Source organism: Hypomesus transpacificus, unplaced genomic scaffold, assembly GCF_021917145.1.
Source record: "Hypomesus transpacificus isolate Combined female unplaced genomic scaffold, fHypTra1 scaffold_51, whole genome shotgun sequence".
Taxonomy (NCBI): domain Eukaryota; kingdom Metazoa; phylum Chordata; class Actinopteri; order Osmeriformes; family Osmeridae; genus Hypomesus; species Hypomesus transpacificus.
Window position 1 is genome coordinate 901,068 of NW_025814024.1, and position 25,709 is coordinate 926,776.

The window sequence follows — 25,709 nt, forward strand, 5'->3', positions numbered from 1 at the left end:
GACACAGCGTCATGTGCACCGGCCAGGAATCGAACTGGCAACCTTCAGATTACTAGCCCGATGCTCTACCCGCTCAGCCACCTGACATAGCGTACCTTACTTAGCAAATGAATCTAGCTAGACTAGCTGTAGTCGGCATTAGAAAGGAAACTTCCAAAAAAATTGCCAGCAAACAAATAGTAGTCTAGCCTATTGCTAACGCCTGTCTAGATTATCTATTTGAAAGAATTGGAGAAAGGCAGGTGCAAGATACAGGATACGTTAGCATTGCTAATAACTGTTGCGGTTGTGATTAACAAAGTCGGAACGCACATCTTTTCAGCAACAGCTTCATCGCAAACATTGTCCGAGGTTTAAGGTGCGTTGGACATGACCTGACTTCATGCGGCGCTGCAGCTGGCTGCAGGCGACTGACTTGAAACAGTGGCTGTTTATCAATCCACGTTTTTTTCCGTTCTTGTGTTCTTGCAAACTCGTTTTACGTCATCTTTCATTGCCCAAGTACGGTTCCCATCCAAAGAACACAAGTCACCAAGAACGCCAAAAATACCCGGAAATGTTCCGCCCCTTTTATCGAGGATGCATCGGGTGGTGACTTGACCAGCGAGAATGCTTCTGATTCCCCAGAAGTCATTGCAAGACGTCTACTTTTCATATTTCAGCTAAACGGTACGTGTAAATCAGCATCTGAATTAAAATGTGACGAGAAATAGGCAGTGTAGTCGCTGAAAATTTTCTTATTTTATTGATGAAACGGCTAATTTGTAAATTTGCTCCGACTTTTCGATAACCTAGCTAGCATCTCAGTGCAGACACTAGTTAACATTAGGTACTGTAAGTTAGCAAGGGCTACAGAAAACGTAAAATTACAGGTAGAGGGACCATTTTTTAGCTTTGTTATCTAGTTTTTGTAGTTAGTCAGTGTTATCATAATGCTGCGAGTCCAGGAAAACCCTAACCATCTCAATTCATTCTCCGTCCTTGTGTCCTTGCAAGACCATTCTCGCAAGGACGTTCTTCAAAAGAATGTACTTGCGTTCTCAGCGTTTTTCGGATTGATAAACAGCCAGTGACTGAGAGAAGCTAGCAATGCAGTAGTTGTGTTCGTTATCTGACAAGGTGACTTGAGTGTCTACCATCTGAAATGCACGTAGCTAACATTAAATTAATCCAGTTTATCGCACCATGGCGATTTCACCATGTTGGCAGGGTTCACACACACTAAGCTAGCAGCATTTGCATAGCTAGCAAACAAACCGATGGAGGAAACATTAGCTAGCACTTATTCCATTTGGCGTTGTCAAAAGATGGAAGCTTTGCTATCGTCAATTTAACCCAAGATCAGAACGGATATTGTAGTTCTTTCGAAATCCATTTGCCATGGTTAGCAATACCGAACAGAACTATACTTTATTTTACCATTGTCATAAATATCTTAAATGGTCTTGTTGCAAAAGCTAAATCGTCTCTAGGGACTTTGAAGCACCTGTGTGCCGATCTGGAGTAAACTGGCGATAGCAAAGATGATGTCAAATACCACACAAACGGAATTGGGGCTCGCTAGCTCTGCAAATTCAGCTATTCTGGGAAGCCAGTAAATATAAAAACCAAAACATGAATTATCAGATAGACAGTCAGATAACGAACACAACTACTGCATTGCTAGCTTCTCTCAGTCACTGGCTGTTTATCAATCCGAAAAACGCTGAGAACGCAAGTACATTCTTGGAGTCAGGTGGCTGAGGGGGTAGGGAATCGGGCTAGTCATCTGAAGGTCGCCAGTTCGATTCCCGGCCGAGCCAAATGACGTTGTGTCCTCGGGCAAGGCACTTCACCCTACTTGCCTCAGGGGAATGTCCCTGTACTTACTGTAAGTCGCTCTGGATAAGAGCGTCTGCTAAATGACTGAATGTAATTATCTTATAATGACAAAAGGTTGCAGTTTGCGTCGTGTAAAGGGTGAACACATACACAGGGTTTTCGCGGGGTCTTAAAAAGTATTAAAAGTTGATAAATACATTTTGGGAAAATTGAGGCCCTTGAAAGTAAAAAGTCTTAATTCCGATTTTACGAGGTATTACATTTTGTTCAAGCTTTGTCCACAGAGTTTGACTCCAAAAAGTATGCATGAATGTTTATTTTCCTCCACATGACAACGGTCAGCAAGCACGTCACGTATTTCGCGAAATGCCAGGAATTCAAAGGCATACCGTAGCTTAGCTGAGAGGAGTGGTTGGAGAAAGAGGAGTTTAAACAATGGTTGAAGCTTGTAGCTGAAAATAACCGTAAGGCTTACTGTTTATACTGTAAAAAAAAGATATGCGTATCTTCGATAGGCATCAACGTGGTTAAGTCACATATGCACGGTGCTAGCCACAAGACCGCCGTTGGATGCAGAGAGCAGCCGCAGCTGTCCATGGCCAGTTTCTGTGCGACACCAGTGACACTGTCAGGCCAAATAGTGTCCTAGGGCCAAATAGTGTCCTACCTGACGTCAAAATGTTGTTCCGAAGCAAGGACGCGTCCGTCGCTATGCCGACCTTAAATTCCTGAGATATCTACGCATGCTAGCAGGAAACTGTCATGGTTGCTATACTGGTTACTAGGTAGGAAGTTTTGTATTTAGGCTTATTTAAACCAGTTTAATCCACTCTACTATTTAAAGTTTTCACTCGTTTGACATTCCCGAGACAGCAACGCGCGCAGGTAGAATACTAAAGTGTTGCCTTGCCGGTCTGTTAAAATTGATGCTAAATAAGTATTTTTTTGATGAAAACAACTAGCTAACTAGCACCAGCTATCGAACGAGTGCAAACTTTAAATAGTAGAGTAGATTAAACTGGTTTAAATAAGCCTAAATACAAAACTTCCTACCTAGTAACCAGTATAGCAACCATGACAGTTTCCTGCTAGCACGCGTAGATATCTCAGGAATTTAAGGTCGGCATAGCGACGGACGCGTCCTTGCTTCGGAACGGCATTGTGACGTCAGGTAGGACACTATTTGGCCCTAGGACACTATTTGGCCTGACAACACCACTACCGAACACGACAGGTGAACTTGTGAAAACAGCAACAACAGCGGTCTCCGCCCCATCGTCTGCCGACATCAGGCTGGCTTTGGGCGGCACAGCAACGATGCGCGCTGAGATTATCTGCAGCCTGTTGCACCAGCTGTGCGTAAATTCTTTCTTAGTCTAGGGTGCAAAGTCCATACTAACCGATACGTTTAAACTAGTTAGTTTGATACTAAAGCTGAGAGGATGTTTGGTTGCACCACGGATACGTACGTTTCATCTTAGGTACACTGGCGTAAAGTCGACACTGGCTGTTTATCAATCCATGTTTATTTCCATTCTTGTGTTCTTGCGAACTCGTTTGACGTCATATTTTATTGCCCAAGTACGGTTCCAATCCAAAGAACACAAGTCACCAAGAACGCCCAAAATACCCGGAAATGTTCCTGATCCGCCCCTTTTATCGAGGATGCATCGGATGGTGACTTGACCAGCGAGAACGCTTCTGATTTCCCAGAAGTCATTGCAAGATGTCAAGCGAGGCGGACAAACCACACAACTGTAATTTTTTTCTTTTCATATTTCAGCTAAATGGTACTTGTAAATCTAGCCTGGCTCTTCCCTCCTACGTACTTCCGCTCAATTTGGATTTTGCTGCTGTACTTGGTCTGGGAGCTTGACTTTGAAGTCGGTTTCCAGAAAGAAAAAAAATTGTAGGTCCAATCAGCGAACAGAGGGAGTGGCTGAGACCGATGACGTTAATGTCGTGCACTCGTTTGAGCAGTTCATCAATGGCGGCGGAGAAAGATGCGAGCGAAGCTATTCTGCGGTTGTGGCAACGCTGCCGAATATCCATAGGTTAAAGCCGGAGCAAGAATATTCCTTGCTTAGTTTTGTTTGTGGCCATGATGTTGTGGCCCTCATACCCACGGGGTTCGGGAAAAGTTTGATTTTCCAACTACGGCAGCTAGCTCCGTTACAGTGTGGTGAAGGAGTTGGCTAAGGCGAACGCTTGCGATTGCTTATGGTAAATCAGAGTGGCTCTGGGCAGATCCAATAGTTTTAAACTTCAACAGAGGACCCGCCTTCAAGGAAGTTAACGTTTGTCAATGGAGAGATCCCAGACCCTCTGTACAAATGAAATGTACGAGGGTCTGGTTAGTACCAGGCTAGTGTAAATCAGCATCTGAATTAAAATGTGACGAGAAATGGGCAGTTCAGTCGCTGAAAATGTTCTTATTTTATTGATGAAACGGCTAATTTGTCAATTTGCTCCGACTTGTCTATAACCTACCTAGTAGCATCTCAGTGCAGTGCAGACACTAGTTAACAGGTACTATAAATTAGCAAGGGCTACAGAAAACGTAAAATTACAGGTAGACAGACCATTTTTTAGCTTTGTTATCTAGTCTTTGTAGTTAGTCAGTGTTATCATAATGCTGCGAGTCCAGGAAAACCCTAACCATCTCAATTCATTCTCCGTCCTTGCAAGACCATTCTGGCAAGGAGGCTTGCCAGAACGTTCTTCAAAAGAATGTACTTGCGTCCTCAGCGTTCTTCGGATTGATAAACAGCCACTATCCTAAATAATGTCGCGGAAAGTGACGTTTTATCTTTCTGTGGCCAATCAGTGATAAGCACTATTCTTAATGCAGTGTTTAGTACCGTGTTGTCAACAAATATATTATGAAAACAGCTGACAAATGATAACGCTAGGTGGGTTTCATAGACTAGCTACTCAGCTAACTTAGTGCAAGCTAACGATGTAACTTAACGTACATCTGTGTTAGGCACTCTTCCATTTATGCAATGATCATCTCGGAAATAAAGTATTTGTGTTGTCATTCATTGTGTTTACTGTTGTTTTTAATGTGACCGTGACAGTTTTTGTAGGCAAGAACGTGCACTTCAAACATGTCTCTCGTGACCATCTATCAGTTTGAACACTTAGCTACGCATCTACAAGAGGCTAACAGCAAAACGATAATCACAAAACAACAAAAAAAAAAGGTATCTAGACTACGTCAACTAGGAAAAATTGTTAGGTGATAACTACAGTACTGCCTTAATCTTCATGTAAACAGCTATAGTGCAACACAGTGAAGACGAGTGGTGATCAGTGAAACCGTCAACTCTTAAGATATCAGGCCAGGGTTCATAACGGTAACTAGCTGCAACAGCTAGTAGTTACAGTTGTAACAAGCTGTACTAGTAGTAGCCTGCTGTAGTTACTGTATTCTATTACTGGGCAGGCGAAATTGTAACATTTTGACAAAAACATAATGATGGCCTACGCTGGCAAATTAGAATTGTTTAAAGTTAGCTATCTAATCCAAAATGGGGTTATATCTGCTCTTCAACAATATAATGTTACCGTCAAAATGTTACGTTAGTCAAGTTACCTTAGTTAATCTAGTTTAATAACAGTTTAATGCTGTTGACACATTAGTTTGTACTGTTTCAGGAATTTGGCAATGTCTGACCGTAGGCCAAGAAAGAAAAACTTCACCCATGAAGAAATCATCACCCTGCTTTCAAATTATAAACTAAACAAAGGACCATTAGAATCCAAATTTAACACCTATGTAACAAATAAAGTGAAACAACAAATATGGGAGGACATCACAGACACCATCAATTCGAAAGGAGTGGAGCACAGGGATGTCAAGGAAGTTAGAAAGAAGTGGAGTGATTTAAAGATGCAAGCCGTTGAGGACTTTCCACGAAATGTCCCAACAGGAGGTGGTGCAAAGCCAGACATGGGACCATATTCCTCTCTTGTATTGGACATTGTTGGTGAGGACTCCCCCTCAGTAATTGGGATTTCATGTGGGGTTGAGAGTGGAACAGCAGAAGATGCTCCGGCACCAGTTTCCCAAAATCTCTCCCAGCAACAGCCCTCGCACCAACACCAGCATCACTTCCCCCTCATACAGCCGAACAACCTCTCTCCCCACCTGCAGAAACATGTCTGCTTGAGACACCACAGGATGGCTCCAACACCCACCTACCACCAGCAGCCAAGCATGCTAAAGGCAACAGAAGGCCTCCTACTCCTAGCACAGTGGAAAATATTGACACACTGAGATGTCAACTCTTTAAAGTGGAAATTGAAAAGCTCAAACAGGAAACAGAAAAGATACTATTAATTAATAATATTACTGATAATATTATTATTTATTTGTGCAGTTTCTTATTTCAAATATTTGGAGAATTATTATTTAGCTATTGTGTTCTTGTTTTGCAGTAGGCCTATACCTAATAAATGTATTGCAATATACAGTTTTTGTTCATGCCCATGGGAGGTTATTTATTAGTAGCTCATCCAAAGTAGAATGTAGTAAGATAGGCCCGGACAGTGGTAGCTTCAGTTGGTAGGTTGTCCTCACCGAAGGGAATGTCTATGTCACCCCTATCATCTGCATTTCTTTCCTCCACCAGTGGTACTTTCCACATCATTGCCATGTTGTGTAGGACAATGCAGGCACCAGCTACAGCGGCAGCTCTGTCAGGCTCCATCAAGATGCCTATGACAAAAGGAAGGCATGTAGGTATTCATTTGGGGACATAAAATGCTATGTGAGGATCCAGAGCCTGCAGTGCTTAAAATAAAGTAGGCAATGAAGTTAGAATAACATATAGCTGGATACCTCTGTGCAAACAGGCCGATCGGTTCTTCAGAACACCTATGCACCGCTCTACCACATTTCTGGTCTTGGTGTGTGCTGAATTGTAGCGCTGCTCACTGACGCTGGGTTTAGGTATGGGGTCATAAGCCATTTTCTCAAGGGATACCCTGAATCTCCTAGCAACCTCCCAGGGTATCGTCCAGCCTCAAAATCTATCCAAAGGCTAGATTGCTTGAGGATGAAGCTGTCATGCTTTGCCCCTGGCCATTTGATCACTGAATTTGTAATTACAAGGTCAGCATCATATACAATCTGTGTGTTGATCGAGTGGTATCCCTTCCTGTTCACAAAGTCATTCTCATTTCTTTGGGTCCCTTTATTCTATATATATGTGATGTGGGTGCCATCTACACAGCCAAGTATGTCAGGGAAACCGGCTATCTGATGGAGTTTCTGACGGGTCGTGTTTTGTGGCTCAGGTTGAGTTGGAAACTTTACATAATCATTCAAGCGCTAACACAATGATAGTGCGACTTTTCTAATTGTTCTACATACTGTAAATGTATGCACTTGAATTGAATCCCCAACCAAGTTTTAAAATGAGCCCGTAGCGAAATAGCGTAATGCCAGGCACACTTTTAAGGACGGACTTAGGGCCCCGTTTCTGTCGGAGTCGTGCTGCAAGTCTGCAGCTAGCAGATCGGTAATTTTCTGTATCTTCGATCTTGGAAAATGAAAGCGCGAGTATAAATCAAAGTCGTCATATATGTCTAAGGGGTGTAACCTATGGCGAAAAACATGTTGCCGATGCAAAACAGGCATTATTATCATCTCCTCCTCGTCTTCCAAATGATCCCACCTTTCAAAACGATGCGCCATTCCAACCGTTATTTTACGGAGGACTTTACACCCACTAAGGGCTAGGTGCAAGATTTAAGTTGTAACATATGATTACGTTGGAACTTTTTAAGTTGGTGCAACGCTTAAATGTTAGTAGCGCGTAAACTCCGACTTAAATTAGTAGATACGTTCAAACTAGGCTACGTTTGAATTTACGCATAGCTGGCGCAACCCAGTGCAGGTGTCTAAATACCGCGGTGAATCACCACTCACTTAACTCAAACGAAGGTATTTCTGATGTTTTCATGTCAATGTTTCCGGATTCAGACATAGCCAAGACATTTACCTATGGCAAGGACAAAACTGGTTACATCATGAGATTCGGGCTTGCAAACTTCTTTAAGCAGCAGGTCATTGACACCATCAACCAAGAGGGCCCGTTTGTGTTAATGTTTGACGAGTCTCTCAATCACTCAACAAAGAAGAAGCAGCTCGACGTACATGTTCGTTTTTGGGATGAGGACTGTGTCCAATCCAGGTATCTAGGCTCTCAATTCCTGGGACACGGAAAAGCTCAGGACCTGTTGCATCACATCAAAGTAAGTGTATCTACTTTTCATTTTTCTCTGTTTGTGTGTGTGTGTGTTTGTTTGTTCATTATTCAGCACTTTAGCACATTATTCAGCACGTTTGTTTAAGATATAGAAACTGGATCTTCTTGTTTTTTTGCTTGTAAATCTGAACAACAAATAGTTTAATTTCTAATATTTACATAACATAATACAATTTAATAATGTAAAGCACTTTGTGCTGCATTGTGTAAAAAGTGCTATATAAATAAATGTTGATTTGATTGTGTGCGTATTTCAAGAATAAACATTTCAGGCATATTGTCATTCACAGGAGTGTGTTGCAAAACTGAATATGGGGCAGCTTGTCTCCATCAGTATGGACGGCCCCAATGTCAACTTGAAGTTGGAAGATCTTCTCCAAAAGGAGCATGCAGAGCTGTATGGAGCTCAATTGGTCAATGTTGGAAGCTGTGGGCTTCACACCGTCCATAATGCAGAGAAGGCAGGCTTTACCATGTGGCAGGTGGACAAGCTCCTTCGGGCACTCCATTTCCTTTTCGACAATGTTCCTGCTAGGAGGGAGGACTTCACTGCCTTGACTGGGTCCACCTGCTTTCCGCTGCCATTTTGTGGCCACAGATGGATTGAAAATCTCCCTGTAGCATAGAGTGCAGTTCAAGTTTGGCCATTGACTATGAAGGTATTATGTTTGTTTACTATTTACTTACTTGTCAACTTTTTATAGTGCTACATTTCTTATAATAAACTATATTTGTAGCAAATATATTTCTCCAGGAGCTTGCATGATTGTCTCACTTTTGAGAGTTCATGGAATAATTTTTACAGTTCTAAAGTACTAAATTTACTCATTTTGGTGAACAGTTTTTTGCTTATCCCTGGAAAACCCATATAAAGTGCTTTAGGGTGCCCACTATGTAAATATTATTTGATTTGATTATGCAGTACGTGGATGCTGTCAAGCAAAAGAAGCTCCCAAACCCGGGCACTGCCTCTTACGACACCATTGAGGCAACACGAGCTGATCCCCTTATCATTGCCAAACTCCAGTTCTTTCTGGCGATATCCAGGACTTTCAACCCCTTCCTGACCAAATACCAGACCGATGAGCCAGTTTTGCCATTCTTGGCCAAAGATCTGAGTGAGCTGCTAAAGGTAAAATTATAGTTTTACCTTTTAAAGTAATTACAAATTACAATTAAAGTAATGCCTAATTCAACTGAATATGATAAATCTATATGTTATAGTCCTGCCACTAATTGCTTGCTGTATCCTCATTAGAGTCGACTGAGAAGTTTTTTAAAGAGAGAGCTCCTGCAGGACCTCACCCCCCTGCAGCTGACCAAAGTCAATGTGGCTGATGAGGCAAACTGTATTCCAGTTACAAATGCTGATATAAGCCTGGGCGATGAATCTGCCATAAGGGTAGGTTCGATATATTCTCTTTGTAGCATTGCATGTATGGATTTTTGCACTGTCCACCAATCTAACAGTTATTGTAAATGTTAATAGATTTACCTTTTAAAAATGTTATCGTATGTTATTGTACTACTAGCAATGATTGTCAGTTACTGTATGTAGTTTATTTATTATATATTTATCATTTAGTTTATTTATCAAGTTCAATGAGAGGGTGATAACCTTTGTTAAAAAACGATATCTTACTCTCTATACCATTTACAGTGTGTGTTTACATTTGATGTTCTACTTGTCATGCACTTCAGACTGAGCCAGGAGGCAGGGTAGGGGAGCTTTCTGTGCTCATCTTCAGGAGAGAGTGTAGGCAGGGCCTGGTTAGCACAGTTAAGAAGCTACAAGAGAAAAGTCCCTTGAAGTTTCCAGTGGTCAGGGCCATAGCATGTTTGGACCCCACAAGCATGCACAGGGATCCAGAGTGGTGCCTTAGAAATATGAAGACTACAGTGCAGAAATTCCTGCAGGATATTCAGTTGGCAGGAGGCGTCTCAGCTGGTTAGGAAAAAAAAATATATAAATATGTATATTTATTAGAGCTGTCAAACGATTAAAATAAGTAATCGCATTAATGTCATAGTTAACTCGCGATTAATCTCAATTAATCGCACATTTGTATCTATTTTAAATGTCCCTTGATTTCTTTTTCATCCATTCTTTTTTCAAATTGTAATGCTCTTATCGACATGGAAAAGTGGTTCGGATTGCTTTGTGCAAATGTTTTTTTTTTATTGAAAACAACATTGCAATCGCCTGGCTTTGACGAGCAGGCGGAGAATTCGCATCAGCTGTGTGCTTGGCTGTGTGCCATCAAAATTATATTTTCGACTCCACGACGTTCTGCAATGATAGCTCATTCCCTCCGGCTCAGTTCACAACGACAGAACACACTGATCACTTTGGTCTTGTCAATGGAACCATCTGGCAACCTTTTAAAAGTAAACTTTCCATTCAGAATCTTATTGGCATCCATTTCGGCGTCTGGCGCTGGCAATCAACTCAAAACATAACGTTAGCCTACTACCAGAGAATGTCTAATATCCGTAAACGGGCTCTGCTACGACTGTTTAGCCGGCTCGCAAGCCCAAACAAGTGGGTGTGGCGTGCCTGTTGTTTTGTTTCCGGTCTAGCTAGATCCGGTGTGGTATTGTAGTTTTTCTAACGTCAGTGGTTGTTGCAACAGAATGTGAAAAAAAACTACAAAGTTTGCTAGGTCAAAAAGAGCGTTAATCGCGCTATAAAAAAATTGACGCCGTTAATTTGGGTTTGCGTTAACGCCGTTAATAACTCGTTAAACTGACAGCACTAATATTTATAAATTAAAATATATATGTCCTCTAATATTGGCATATTACGAAATTCAACACATTAGTGATTACTTAATTAATTCTGTCATTGCAGGTGATGTGATCGTCCAACAGTTTGAGAGCTTTCTCACTGTTGAGGCTAGAGATGAGCATTTCCTCTCCTTTCAGCCACTGCAGCAGCGGATTGACGTGTTCTTGAACTCAGCACTCAGAGAATCTTACCCTGAGTTGTCAAAGTTCTGTCAGAGCCTTTTAATTCTCTCCCATGGACAAGCCACAGTCGAGAGAGGATTCTCAGTCAACCAGCAGGTCGAAACCTGCAACATCCTTGAAGAGTCAATGGTGGCTCTGAGGTTGATTTGCGACAAGGTCAGTGCCTGTGGGGGCGTTCTAAAGGTACCTCTGACCAAGGAGCTCCTGGCTTCTGTAGCCTCTGCAAGGTCAAAGTACAGGATTCACTTGGAACAAGAAAGGAAGAAGAGACTTCCAGACAGAGCCTCAAGAGGAAAGAAGCTGAAGACAAGTTAGAAGTGCTGAAAAATAAGAGAAAAGTTTTAAGAGAGGTGTGCGACTCACTGCAAAAATATGCAGATCAGCTAGCAGAGAAGGCAGAGGGGAAATCTGGGTCATTAATGGCCCAACTGATCACAAAATCCAACACCTTGAGGAGAAGACACAAAGAAAAACTCAATGATCTGGAGCAAACTAAAAAGTGTATTGAAAGCAAATCAAATGAACTGAGGCACATGTCAGGAGTTTGAATCGGTATAGTATTCACCAAGTTGGTGAATGAGTGTGGCTCTTTGTTAATTAACGTGTATTTTAATAAACCTTGCCTTTGCTTTGCTTTATTCTTTCGAGCTTTGTTTCTTCAGAGCTTATCTGAGTTCTGTTGTATGGTTGTGCTCTATAGATTTATTTGCAAACTACAACTGTTTAATAAGTCAAAAACGGTTCGTTGCAGCTTAGAACTTGAAGTGCCGATGAGGTCTTAAAATATTTTGAGAAGGTCTTCAAAAAGTCTTAAAAAGGTATTGAAATTAACTTCAGGATTCCTGCATATACCCTGATACAGCTGTCAATCCTTGTCAATGCAATCCGTTTCACCTTTCCTACCTGACTGACTAGCTACCTGGTAGATCGAAGCCTATTCTAGAAGAATGGTAATAAATGATAGAAGCCCATCTCCTACTGTAAATAACCTGCACATTGTGTGTGCGGCCAGCATGGTAGAAAAATTGCAGAAAAAAGACGGACATCAGAGCATTTCAGGACATCAAAACTCAAAGAAAGAACCCTAGTGGCCTAATCTCAAAGAATAGTTGATAAAATGTTAATGAAAAGTGAAAAGTGACCCTAAAATGTGAAATGTGCTCGCTAAGTTTGTTGAGGGGGGGGTCAGACGGGGGATCAGATGGCTAAGTGGTTAGGGAGTCGAGCTATTAACAGACCTGCAAACTTGCAGGTCTGTCAATCGCCATTTTCTTGGTCAATTGTATCATTTATTTATTGTATCAAATTTATTTTGAACCATTTCCCCCTAAATAAATATCAAGCTTATTTATATGTTTGGGGGTATATTTTCAGTTAGCAGATGGTACTGTTTGAATCGCTATTCCATTTGAAAAATCCTGCTGGTGACAACGTTGTTAGAATAGCTAGTTTCAAAGGGGGTTCGGCTTGTTTCATAACAAACGGACCCATCTGCAACCGACGCACGCCCTACAATTTCCCCCATAAATTGTACCATCTCTAGTTCCTCTTTCAAGTAAAAAGCCCCTGTGTTCAAATGTTGAGCATTAACTTGGCTGCATGGTCTGTAGAGATCTTGGGACAAAGCTGCAATAGCGTACATAACAGAAAGTGTTTAATTCTGTAGAAATTGTGTAAATGTTTTATGTAGTTAGATGGTCCGAGGAGAATGAGTGGAGTTGGTGAAGCGCCCTGGTGAGTTGCAGTCATTCGCCATAGTTATAGTACTAATCTGAGGCTAGTCTCCATAGATATCTATATGTTTATGGATATCTCTGCCTAGTCTCCTCCACGTCTCCCCAACGTGACGTCATCACCAAATTGCGCTAATATGCTAATGCTAACACCAAAAACGACAATAACTGGTCTTTAACACCATTTAGAGACACCATGTGTAGATTTATTATATACATATCTTGATTGCTTTATGTACCCATTTATCAACAGTGATGTTTAACCTGCAATATGGCCTTAAAGTCATGCTCAGAAATGTAATTTTCATAATAAAATCACAGAAAAATCGAACCCCACCCCCCGCGACACAGTCACCTTTTTTTACTCTGAGAAGTGTGCAGGGTGTCTTAATCAGAAGGTTGTTGGTTCGATTCCCGGCCGTGATAAATGACGTTGTGTGACGTTGTGTCCTTGGGCAAGGCACTTCACCCTACTTGCCTCAGGGAGAATGTCCCTGTACTTACTGTAAGTCGCTCTGGATAAGAGCGTCTGCTAAATGACTAAATGTAAATGTAAAATAGGGACATATTTGGACAATGCCATGGATACCCCCACTCTACTTAAACTGGTGACTGAACCAAGATTAGTTTGAGGCAATGGTATTGTTGTTGTGATTAATTGTGTAGTATTGGGTACTGGTGGATGGCAAACACCTTATTTATTTTCTAGGAGACATACTGTGAGTCAGTGAGGGTGGTGAAAGGGAAAGAGCCAGGGAGTGACTTCAGATGACAGTGTCACAGCCATGGCAGGACCGGGGGTCAACCTTTTTGCCAGCAGCACCAGTATAGGAGACAGTGGCACGGCACTTGCTAGTCACCTCAGTGGTGGCACAGAACCATATCAGCCACACCCATAATTTATAGATGCTTGTGGGGTCCCCCAGGGGTCAGTGTTAGGGCCAATTCTTTTTATTCTCTACATAAATGACATATGTAAAACATCAAATATTTCACAATTTGTGTTATTTGCAGATGACACAAATATTTTTGTACGGGAGAGGACTTGCAGCAGCTTCTGGAATCAATTACATCTGAAATGAGCAAATTAAAAAGGTGGTTTGACAATAATAAATTATCATTGAATTTAAGCAAAACTAAACTCATGTTGTTTGGAAATTGTAATTTAAATAGTGTTGTAAATGTCACGATAGATGGTGTTAATATTGAAAGAGTGTATGTAAATAAATTCTTGGGTGTGACAATAGACCACAAGCTATGCTGGAAACCTCACATAAATCATGTTAAATCTAAACTGTCACGAAGCATCTCAGTCCTGGGTAAAGCAAAGCATATATTGGATCACAAATCATTGCATATTCTTTACTGCTCAATGATCTTACCTTATTTAAATTACTGTGTGAAGGTCTGGGGGACCACTTACAAAAGCTCACTGCAACCACTAGTCACACTTCAAAAACGAGCCATAAGAATAATCAACAAAGCTGGATATTATGATCACACCAACCTCCTCTTTTTACATTCCTGTATCATAAAGTTCAATGACCTGGTTGAATATCAAGTTGCACAAATCATGTTCAAAGCTAGAAATAAACTGATACCAGGTAACATACAAAAACTTTTCTTTGACCGAGAAGGGGGTTACAATTTGAGGCAACAGTTAAACTTTAAGACACTGGCGGTACGCACGACTTTAAAATGTCATTGCATCTCAATTGGGGGTGTGAAACTGTGGAATGGGATGAGCACGGAGCTAAAGCAATGTCCAAACATGATCCAGTTTAAAAGAAGGTTCAAATCAATGATTTTCATAAGGTACAGGGATGAGGGTGTGAATTAAGAAGGAAATTATAATTATATGGATATAAATCCTGATTGTATAGATATGTATGTAGATATGGATATATTGATTGTTTATAAATATAAATATAGATATATGCATTGTATAAATATATAAAATATAAAAGATTTATAGTAAATTGGGTTGTATGTAAATGGCAAGTGTGGTGTGGAGGAAAGGGGCAGGATTAAATAAGTGTAAACTTCTTCCTGCTCCTTTTCAGGCATATCTCAACAACACAGATAATTTTTTCTTTTTTTTTTTTTTTTGTGAAAACATAGTTTTTGTTTGTTGTATTTCCATGCTTTTCATTTTGTTTTGTATGTGGATATGTCTGAAATAAAACTAAATCAAATCATTGGGCTCATCTCTGGTGGAGACGAGTCTGATTAAAGGTGGGAAGCAGACAACCTGGTGACCTGGTGCAGCCAGAATAACCTAGAGCTCAATGCTCTCAAGACAGTGGAGATGTGGAGATGGTTGTGGACTTCAGGAAGAACACAGCCCCACTCACCCCCATCACCCTGTGTGACTCCCCAGTCAACACTGTGGAGTCCATCCGCTTCCTGGGCACTATCCTCTCCCAGGACCTCAAGTGGGAACTGAACATTAGCTCCCTCACCAAGAAAGCACAACAGAGGATGTACTTCCTGTGGCAGCTGAAGAAATTCAACCTGCCAAAGACAATGATGGTGCACTTCTACACAGCCATCATTAAGTCCATCCTCACCTCTTCTATCACCATCTGGTACGCTGCTGCCACTGCCAAGGACAAGAGCAGGCTGCAGTGTATCATCCGTACTGCAGAGAAGGTGATTGGCTGCAATCTGCCTTCCCTCAAGGACCTGCACACCTCGAGGACCCTGAGACGGGCGAAGAAGATTGTGGCTGACTCCTCCCACCCTGGACATTCCCTGTTCCAGTCACTCCCCTCTGGCAGAAGGCTGCGGTCCATCAGGACCAAAACCTCACGCCATACAAACAGTTTCTTCCCTTCCGCTGTTGGCCTCCTCAACAAGGCCAAAGCTCACACTGACTGAATGTCTTTAAAAACTATTTACATTTTGCACTACACTCAATTCCTGTAATATTTGTATTTTATATTGTATTTTATATTGTAAATTGGCAACTTATATTTTACTTATTGTATATTTTAATTGTATTCCACTTAGTATTGCTAGTTTATGTATCCTTAGTATAGTTAGACCACATATTTAAATTTAAGATTCCTATATGTTTACTGTATGCACCTTCCTGCCAAAGCAAATTCCTTGTCTGTGCAAACTTTCATGGCAAATAAATCCCATTCTGATTCTGATTTAAAAAAAATCTAACACCCAGTGGTGTGTGTTTTTTTGGCCTCCCCTTTCGATTTCAGAATTCAAATTACTAGACAAAAAATTATATCCCGAGAAAAGTGGATTTTGAGGGGTATAGCTCCATAGACCTCCATTCATTCTGCACTCGACCTTTAGCGCCCTCATATGGAACTTGAGTGGAACTGCAACCAGTTCAGAACCCGGAAGTTTCCCGAGAGTGGGAGTTCTCTCTTTATTAGACATTCTCTGGCTTGACAGTCACTCTGGTCCACATATTCAGGATGTCAGCAGAGGGCGCGCTGCCATTTGTACGAAAGCAAATCAGTGACATAATGTTTTGAGTTTTAAAAGGCATTGAATACTTAATATTGACTTCCGCATTCCTCGATAACAATGGGAGTCTATGGAAGTGTCGCAACTCTCTTTTTCTATGGCTCTGGTCCCTCCACTCTAACCATGTCCCTGTTCTTACTGTAAGTCGCTCTGGATAAGAGCTTCTGCTAAATGACTAAATGCAACCAAGGATGCCTGTTTTTAAACTCTAGCCTGACTTTTAGTCCACAATGCTGGCCAGGAGTTCTCACCATCTCTCATATCATCTGAAATAAGGAAATATAAACGTTGTATTCTGTTTACTGCTGTACTCAGGCACACGCACAGACATACGATATCATATGTAAGTTACTGACACTTAGCCTACAAGGTAACAGTAAAGTTGCGGTAGAATTTTCTGGCTGGTTTTCTGTGGTAACGTTAACGATCGGGTCATCATGATCTCAGACTGTTGGGGCAGCAGTATCACCCGACCCGACATACTTTTGAAAACACTGAAGTAGTGTTATTTGGGTCTGTTTACGTTTCACATCTCGTTATTTTAAAACATAGTTCAAACTGTACGTAGTTGGGAGAAATGAAAGACCGGGCAAAGAATGACAGCCAAACAACGTCTTTTTTTAAGGGAGCCGGAGCCAAACAACCTTGCTAAGTAACTTTAAGTGACGTCACTTCAGATCCAGGGCACGGCAACGAAAGCCCCAAATATCAGATTTTCAATGATTCAAAATACAGACGGGGAGACTGTATGAATAAAAGCAAGAACGTTCTGTCACAAAACGATGTTGTTACGTATCACCGCGCCATTGTAAGTGGGTATACGGAAATCCTTGGCTTTTCCTAGTGGGTATACGGCGTATACCTGCGTATCACGTAGACTACACCACTGTACTGCTGGTAACGTCGTAGTTAAAACAAGCTTCAAAGGGTGTTCTTTATTAATGAATGAATGCAATACGAGTTGGCTAAATGCCTGAAAATATCACGCGTTTAAGTCATAGAGATTAGGTCCATTTTTACACCGGTCTGCCGAATGTTTTCGTTTTGATTAAACTATGAGGTTGCTGATCACCATTCCCTCTTGCAGGGGAAATTAGATGACAACTATTTCTTTCTACTCTTCACTCTTAGTATTTTGAGTTGTAAATAAGCAGAAAAAAAATATGCTTTTAAATAAATGTAATCTTTATAAATAAGTAGGCTATGCATTTTTATATAAAATATACAGAAATATCAGTTGTAAAATCTAATTTAAATATGGAGCCCTGCAACCAACGCAAGCAAGCACAACCTACAATTTCCCCAGAAATTGTACCCTTCTCTAGTTAACTTTGTTGCTCAAAAGGACAAAAATATTACAGTAAAATGCACTCTGTCCAGGCGAAAGGTGTCTTTCAACTGCTGTCAACTCAATGAAATTTTAAAGTGAGGCATATTTCTTTGGTCAGATAGTGTGGACAGGCTTAATATTCATTCAAGTGAATGGCTGAGTTGTATATGCCATTTTGTTTACAATTACAATACACTATGTGGAAAGGCTAAGAGATGCCCTTTATGTGGAAAGGCTAAGAGATGCCCTTCAGACGTAGCTCTTAACTTGGCAAAAAACGCAAAAATAGCCGATAGGCAACATGGCTACTGGTAACAAATAAAATAAAATACAACTGCATTAGACCTACGCATTTTTATGCAGGAAAATTAGCATATCAACATGTTCAGGAGAGAGGCGAGTACATTTACAAGCAAGCCGGCAGTGGAGAAGACTCGCTCGGCAGGAACTGAGGTTGCGGGTATTGCGAGGTACTGCTTAGCCAGGACACTAAGCTTTTTGTACCGGCCCTGGTTGGTATTCCACCACTCCAGTGGGTTGGCCTGGGGTGGGATGCATGGCTCGCTGAAATACAGCGCAACTTTCACTTTGTTGGATATCGTTATTAGTAGTCCTCTCCAAAGTGTGTTGAGTGTTGCAGTGGCGATGTGGGTGCAGGAGTGCGTCGGCTGCTCCTCAGAGGTATCTGGCTGAGCATTATCGGTGTGGCTTTTGACACTTTGACACATTTCGGTCAGCCTTTCCCTGATCTCCAGGTGGAGAGGCTGTTGCACACAGTTCAGGTGCTTGTGTGTTGGATCGAGCGCTGTGGCAATGAGCGCTGCCTTGCCTGTTTGAGATCAATAATAATCCAATGATAGGCCTGTCACCAGAATGGACTATTACCGGGATGGATCATACAGGTATATTATTTTTTTGAAATATAATCCGCACATAGGCTACACAAACAAATTAATTTGGTAATAACATACATTAAATGAATTAAACAATTACCGGGGTCAGTTGAGGTGTCTAGGCCTATGCGCTTTCTCAGCGAGGTTGCCACTGCTTTCTTGAAGTCCCCAACATTTTGGGACTCTGTAGAGTTTGGGATTAGGTGCCTTGTCAGGAGGCTGTGTGTCACGGGGTGCTCCATGCTTATGCACACATGGGTCTCGCTGCACAATACTGTAGTAGCACACTTTAGAGACTGGAGTGCGGGCATGATGTCTTCGATCGTTTGCCAGTTGTCATCCGTGAGCTCCAGGGTCCTGGCATCACTCAGTTTAGTGATGGTTCTGTCTGAGAGGGTGGCTGCCACTGCCCATCTCTGCTCATGGAGACGCTCAAACATGTCACAGATCGGGTTCCAACGTGTTGGACAGTGCTGAATGAGCTTGTGTAAAGGAAGATTTTGCTGCTGCTGTTTGTTTTTTAACCCTACTGTCGCTACAGTGCTGCGATGGAAATGGCTCACAAGCCTCCCACTTGCTCCCACCACCCGACTCACACTGGCCACTTTAAAGCCTTCATTGATGGCCAGCTGGAGCGTATGAGCAAAGCAGGGGATTGACTCCCACTCCAACATGCCCTGGTTGGCCAACACCATGTTACTGGCGTTGTCATGGACGCAGGCTGTCACTTTATGCGCTATGCCCCACTCTTCTGTCGCTGCTTTAAGTTGGGAAGCTATGTTTAGTGCTGTGTGCCTTTCGTCGGAGCTGCGCGTCTGTAGCACTGCGCTCCTAACTTCCCAGTCCGGGGAGATGTAGTGACAGGTGATGGTTGTGTATGATTCGGTTGTCAGAGCAGTCCACGCGTCTGTAGTGATAGCTACATTTTCTGTGACTTCAAGCTCCGCTTTTAGCTTTTGGGCCCTCTCGTTATATTTCTTTTCGACCCCTCACAGTGATTCGATATTTCGTGAGGGCACATTGTATTCTTTTTCCAGGAATTTCATCAATTCTCGAAAGCCCAGTCCTTCCACAAAGCTCAATGGTAGCATGTCTTTAGTTATCATCGTCACGATCAACTGCGTGATGTGCTCGATTCTTGTGGGGTCACAGCTGCACTTCGAGGTAGAAAATGAGGTGATGAGGGGCTGCGTTTGTCTGTCCTGGGAGTACGACAAAGTAGTTTCTCTATGTTTCAACCTCATGTGGTTCTGCATTGAGCTGGTGGACTTGTGATACACTAGTTTGACATTACATATTTTACATTTAATGTTCTTTTGGTCATCAACTTCATCGAAATACCTCCACACATCGCTCCGCCTACTAGCCATTTTCCGTATTATTTTTCTCAGTTTCAGTTGGGCTGGCAGCCAGGCTACCTCTTAAGTCCACAATGTCTAAAACTTGTTATACATGCTTATTTATCATGGGAAACCATAAAGTGGTCACCCATACAGTCCGCCATATACGGCGAACATTTAAAAAAACATACAAACACCTTCTTATGAACCATGAATCTAATTGATTTAAAATTCGGTATGTATGTGTAGGCCAAATATGCAGTTATGTTAGTTTGGAACCACAAGAGCTATGGAAATACATGTCTGTGGCAAGTCAATTTTGAAATGGTTTGCAATGTTGAGGAGGAACCCGCCATTGCTGCCTGCAGCAATATTGACTTTTGTTATTAACTAAATGTTTAGATGTTTGTTGTGGTAAGACAATTTAACAGAGAACCAACATAGTACATTTTGATCAACATAACAAAAGCAATTTATAAAATCAGACAAATGTAGGCTACATAATCATTTGCATAGATGTAGGCTACCACAGCATTGGCAATTTGACTAGAATAGGTGTGGAGGTTGAACAAATACTTCAGAGATTACCGAGAATTCCAATTGTGATCTGAGAAACATAGGTACCAAAACCACTGGGAAGAACTGTCATCACGGGCACTGCCCGTTCTATAAATAACTCCAGAAATCTGTGTGTCACTGACGGGAATCTGTGGGTCTGTGCCACCAATTTTACCACTGGCACTATCTATAGTTCAAGGACTTCTACTTAAGACAAAACTATTCAGGAAATAGTTTAGATACCACTAACTGTAAATCAATTATTGATTAAAAACCTGAAAGTTTGTATTGTGTGCAACAGACAAACATATATAGTGCAGGAAGTCACATTAAAGGGAATAAAAGTCAAGCACCAAGGGAAAGATTTTGGGCCAAGTCAAATTTAAAAGCCCTTCTGTCTGACAATCTTTCCTTCTGTATCTCATTCTGTAGTTGTCATTCAGAGAGAATAAAACAATATAGACATAGGCTACATACTTAAGTGAAATCAAGTAAAACTTCTTTATAATAAAAAAAGAACAAAGCACGGCGAAAGATGAACAAAAACAAAGACGACACCTGCGACCATTCCGATTCCTACCTTTATCAAATCACCCGTCTAGTCCTTATTGTATGCAATGCGTTGCTTTGATGCGACTCATAGGTCATTTAAAGCTAAACATTTCAATGTTTAGGAGCTGTCATTTTCAGGGCTCTACAGTGCGAGCATTTCACTTGCATTTGCGCCTAAAAATATGTATGTACGAACTTGAAAAATAATTTACGAGCACAGTGCGTGAGTGACGGGCTGTTGTCAATACCCAGAACAACAGCGCGATGAAGTGAAGCATTCCATTGATTTCACATAAAAAGCAAGTGAAGGGGTCAGGACTGCACGATGTGAACATAGCATAATGACGCGCGAGCGACGGTTCGCAACCAATGGACCAGAGCCATATAAAAAGAGAGTTACGACACTCTTTGATCTCGCCGACACGTGATCACTTGGTTTAAGTAGCTCGCAAAAAAAACACTGCTAGCAACCTGTTTGAATGTTTTCAACGGGACAGACAGTAGCAGCATCTCGATTTACTGACATTGGCCGCGTTTCCCAGATTTGTTAAGAAGCTCTTAAAGGTCACATGACATGAAAACTTCACTTTGGGAGGTTATTTAACATTAATATGAGTTCCCCTTGCCTGCCTTTGGTCCCCCAGTGGCTAGAATATTCGACAGGTGTAAACCAAGCCCTGGGTGTTCTTCTCCGCCTTTGAGAAAATTAAGGCTCAATTGCTCTGTTTGAAAATCTCCTCCTTGTGACGTCACAAGTAGCCAGGCTACCGCCCTTCTCTCTGCTTTGCCCGCCCAGATAATCTGTCCTGCCCATGAAAAACTGAGCTACGATCGTGCAAAGGCAAGTGCAATATTGTTTCTCTCTGGAGGGACATCATGGCTAGCAAACGAACGAAGCATAACAGTTGCTCAGTGTTTGGATGCACAAATCAAAACAAAAGTAATTTTTTAGCTCCTTCATCCAAGCCTCTGCACAACCAGTATCTTAATTTTATTTTTCGCTGGAAATGCGCCGACACAACTTCCCAAAGTTTTGTATTTCTACGCCAAACATTTCACCCACCACTGTTTCCTCAACTTGAGCCAATACAAAGCTGGCCTTGCAGAAATAAAATTTTGGATCATTACTAACTCTCCTTGGTCAAGCTACAAACCTTAGCCAAGTAAGCTAACTAACGCTATATAATTTTGTTGCTTTACTGTATGTGGTTACCTAGCTTGCTACCCTTAGAATGTGGCTGTAAAATTAGCTCTGCAGCTAACAGCTGAGTTACTGTTGCTAATGTAAAGATAGATGGCATCAAGTGTGTGTGTGAATACAAACGCTGTAATGCCAGTGTTGTACTCTTCTTCTTCTCGTTGTTAAACATAAAACTGTACTGCTGCATAGGCATAGCCGCGGCAACATATTTTATCAAGGGGGTGCTGGGGGGGGGCTTAATGTTGCGGGGCGGCAGGGACATACTGGGAATAAAAATAGGCCCTGGACTTTGATCCAGACCGGCCCACCAGAACTGGCCCCCATATACGCCACCACAGCTGCCATTCTAATGCAAGCATTTTCAGTGTTCGATGTGATGCAAGTTTCGGAGTTCTATACCTAATGCGAGCGTGCAAGCCACATTTTTGGGCCTTTATTTGAGCGCAAAATAGTTGAGCTTTATGTAAAATATACATAACCGTTTTTTTTTTTTTCAATTGGCAAAACCTTGTCTAGTGAAGGTGATTTCTTTGTCTCTTAATTTTTCAGCCCCACCCTACGTTTCTTAGCCTGGTTTTCCATCGTTATTCTTCTCCCGGTGCTCCCGATGGCCAGTCCGCTACTGCGGAGCTGTGCCACGGTGGTGGATTTTTAAGTCATATCAATTTAAATGCTCGTGCTGTCAGTACGAGCTGACAGCACGAGCGGCTAGTTTCTGCGGCCATGGGCACAGGCCCCTATTCACATCCCTTCTTCCAAGCTTGCTGCGCACAATGCACAATTAGGCTATAGAAACTCCCCTCGCTTAACCCACTATATAACAGTTCAGGGACGCAAGTTTGATATCAGCTTTGGCAGGGATATCTATAGTTAATGCAAGCTTTGTCTTTTTGGTTTGTTAAAACTCAAACTTTAGATTTTACTGGGTCTAACGACGCCCCTGTGTTAAGTTAGGTTTAATAAACGTTTAAAATACAATTTAAAAAAAAAACACTGTGCTCCTAAATTTCTTTTTGTGCTCTTAAATGTTTTCATTTAGGAGCACATGTTCTCCTTGGAGAAAACATTAGCGTAGAGCCCTGATCTTCAGTTTATTAACCACAACAATTAGCATGCAATCCCACAGGCTAAAAGATTATGGTACACTCATTTACATGCCACTTACATGGTTCAACTTGGTCCTAAACTTAAAGCTACAAGATCAATAACTGAAGCCCTACTAATGTGAAAGTTGTTACAATTGAACACTTGATCCGCAGGTAAACAAGCAACCAAGGCTACATGGAAACACCACTTTTGCACACAAGTCAGCTGCTGGTGAATGTTCACTGCAATATCCTCTCCTGTTTCACCATAAGAGGCCAGAGGCACTGGCTGAAATGGTTTTGACTGTGTGAGGCCAGGGTGAGGGGCTGGCCTGTTATATTGACAAAGTCCGGATGGCAGCCATGCCAGCTCTGACACTGCACGGGGCATGAATCTAATTTGATGAGGCAGATACTTATTGAGGTCCAGGGGGAGACAAATAGACTTTCAAAACTCCTGTACAGTTGGTGAGGCATTGACTAAGCAGAGAATACTATGCTAGAACGAATGAAGGAAGGATGATGTACCACAGTACGTGTGGTTCAACACATGTAAGACTCTTCTTTTCTCCCACTGGACTATTTTTAAGCACAAAATTGACACCTGATACTTTGCAATCATTTATCTGGGTCAGTTCCTCAAAACATCCCCACAATGGCATGGCCACGATTCAACGTGAGATGGATGACAGACTGGGCTTTTAGAAAGGAACACAGTTAAACTGTCAAAAGTATCATCATGCTTTTCACTTACCATATTCCATATGACATCGGATATTTAAAGTCAGAACTGCTTCTCCTCGAAATACTTTAGCTTAGTCTGAGATATAGCCTACAGTAGGCTTCTAAGGTCCTAGAAATACACGACACAGGTGACACTACTACATGACGTGACACTGATGAACTCCAGCTGCTTGGTACACTTCCCAAATGCACTGTATCAAAGTCACTAACTCCAGAACACAACCTAGACATAAAAGCTTTTTGCTTTGAGAGCTACAGGTAGACTGGTGAACAAATGGCGGTGATTAAACTTGACCATTGGCGCGTAGACCAGCCACCGTTTCGAATCCCCATAAACTGGTTAGGTGTCGGTTTGGGTTCATTCTTCCCTTCTTACAAATGAAAAAAGTCACCCAGCTTGGTTTATATGCATTCCGCGAAAAGGAACCCCCGAGGGCCAGACATACATTTAAAATGTCTACGTTTTAATCACTTACAATTTAGTTTACTTTAACGTAGGCTATACATGAGAATAACGCACTACAATCTGTTTGCTCCTGACGTTGCCCAATACTGCAGACATGGTTTGTTGTACGTTACGTGCAGATATGGTCAAATCTAGGAAAGCCTTCTAGAATTGCATGGAACTGATTTCTATAAAGTAAACAAAATATATAATTAATATTAACATTTGTTGTTACAATGTAAGTGCATAAACTAGTTTGGCTTAGTCAAGAGTAAAAACTAAAGAGAACACACATGCGTGATCGCCAGCCAACTACAGCAACTCAAGTTAAAGGTTTAACATCTGCTACACACCGATCAGTTAGCTATGATGCCATCGTTACGAAGTGCATTCATGTAAAAACTTTACGAGGCATCGCTTTAACTCACTTGGTAAGACTCTTCTTTGTCCGGGTCGTTAGCAGAGTGCTGCACTAGCGTAGTAGCTTGACAAGTTTGTTGCTCCCAGCATGGCGGCTGCTAAGATTGAATTCAAAAATCCTGTCTCGCTAATATCCACAGAGATAGGGGTGGAAGGTGCGTGTGAAACAGGGAAGCTAGTCGATTCCACCGAGGCTCTTGATGCTCTCAAATAGCCTACTTGGTTATGGAGCACCAAACCTGCCTAAATCAAAATATACATGAATAAACAAATAAATAAATGTAACAATAAATGTATTTATCAATTAAAACATATAAATATATACACATAAATGTATGAAAAAATATCATATCATATCATATTTATTTATTTATTTCCTCATTTATTTCAGTATTTATTTATTTGTGTGTTCATTTATTTTCTGTATTTCCTTGTCCTTAAGCCAAAGATCTTAGCTTAAGCTAATGAGGTAAGCTGTCAATCAATGTATGTCACGGTGTCACCTTAACCCGATTGGTTGATCGGTATCAGAGTGCGCAGATGGACTTTCCATGCCTGGGGTTGCTATGACTACCTTATTAATCTAAGTAAAGATGCTGCACACAAGCAACAGATCGCCAGAGATTTGAGAGTTTTGGCTGCATGCAGTCATAAAGAGAAAGAGTTGCATCAATTGATTGCCTTCTGTCATCACCGTTATTTTGACGTTCATGGTAGGCTAGATCATAGACATATTATGTCTATGGGCTAGATGGTAGAACTAGAGCTAGCTAGCATCAGTTTCAAACACAGCAGCATCGTCGTTGAGGAACAGTTGTATTGTACTGTATGATGGAGCTGTGCCAAG

General features: G+C 41.6%; 1 protein-coding gene across 6 annotated transcripts in view; it reads right to left on the reverse strand.

The window, feature by feature from the left end:
- Window positions 1–25,024, reverse strand: part of sema4d (sema domain, immunoglobulin domain (Ig), transmembrane domain (TM) and short cytoplasmic domain, (semaphorin) 4D) — a 140,491-nt gene extending 115,467 nt beyond the window's left edge. For 3 of the 6 annotated variants that reach the window (XM_047017271.1, XM_047017266.1, XM_047017268.1), the window contains exon 1: window positions 24,871–25,022. The gene's annotated coding sequence lies outside the window, so the exon portion shown is untranslated. Of the gene's footprint in view, window positions 1–24,870 lie in introns of all 6 variants that reach the window. The other 3 variants (XM_047017273.1, XM_047017272.1, XM_047017267.1) reach the window with 2 other exon arrangements.
- Window positions 25,025–25,709: the final 685 nt, after the last annotated feature.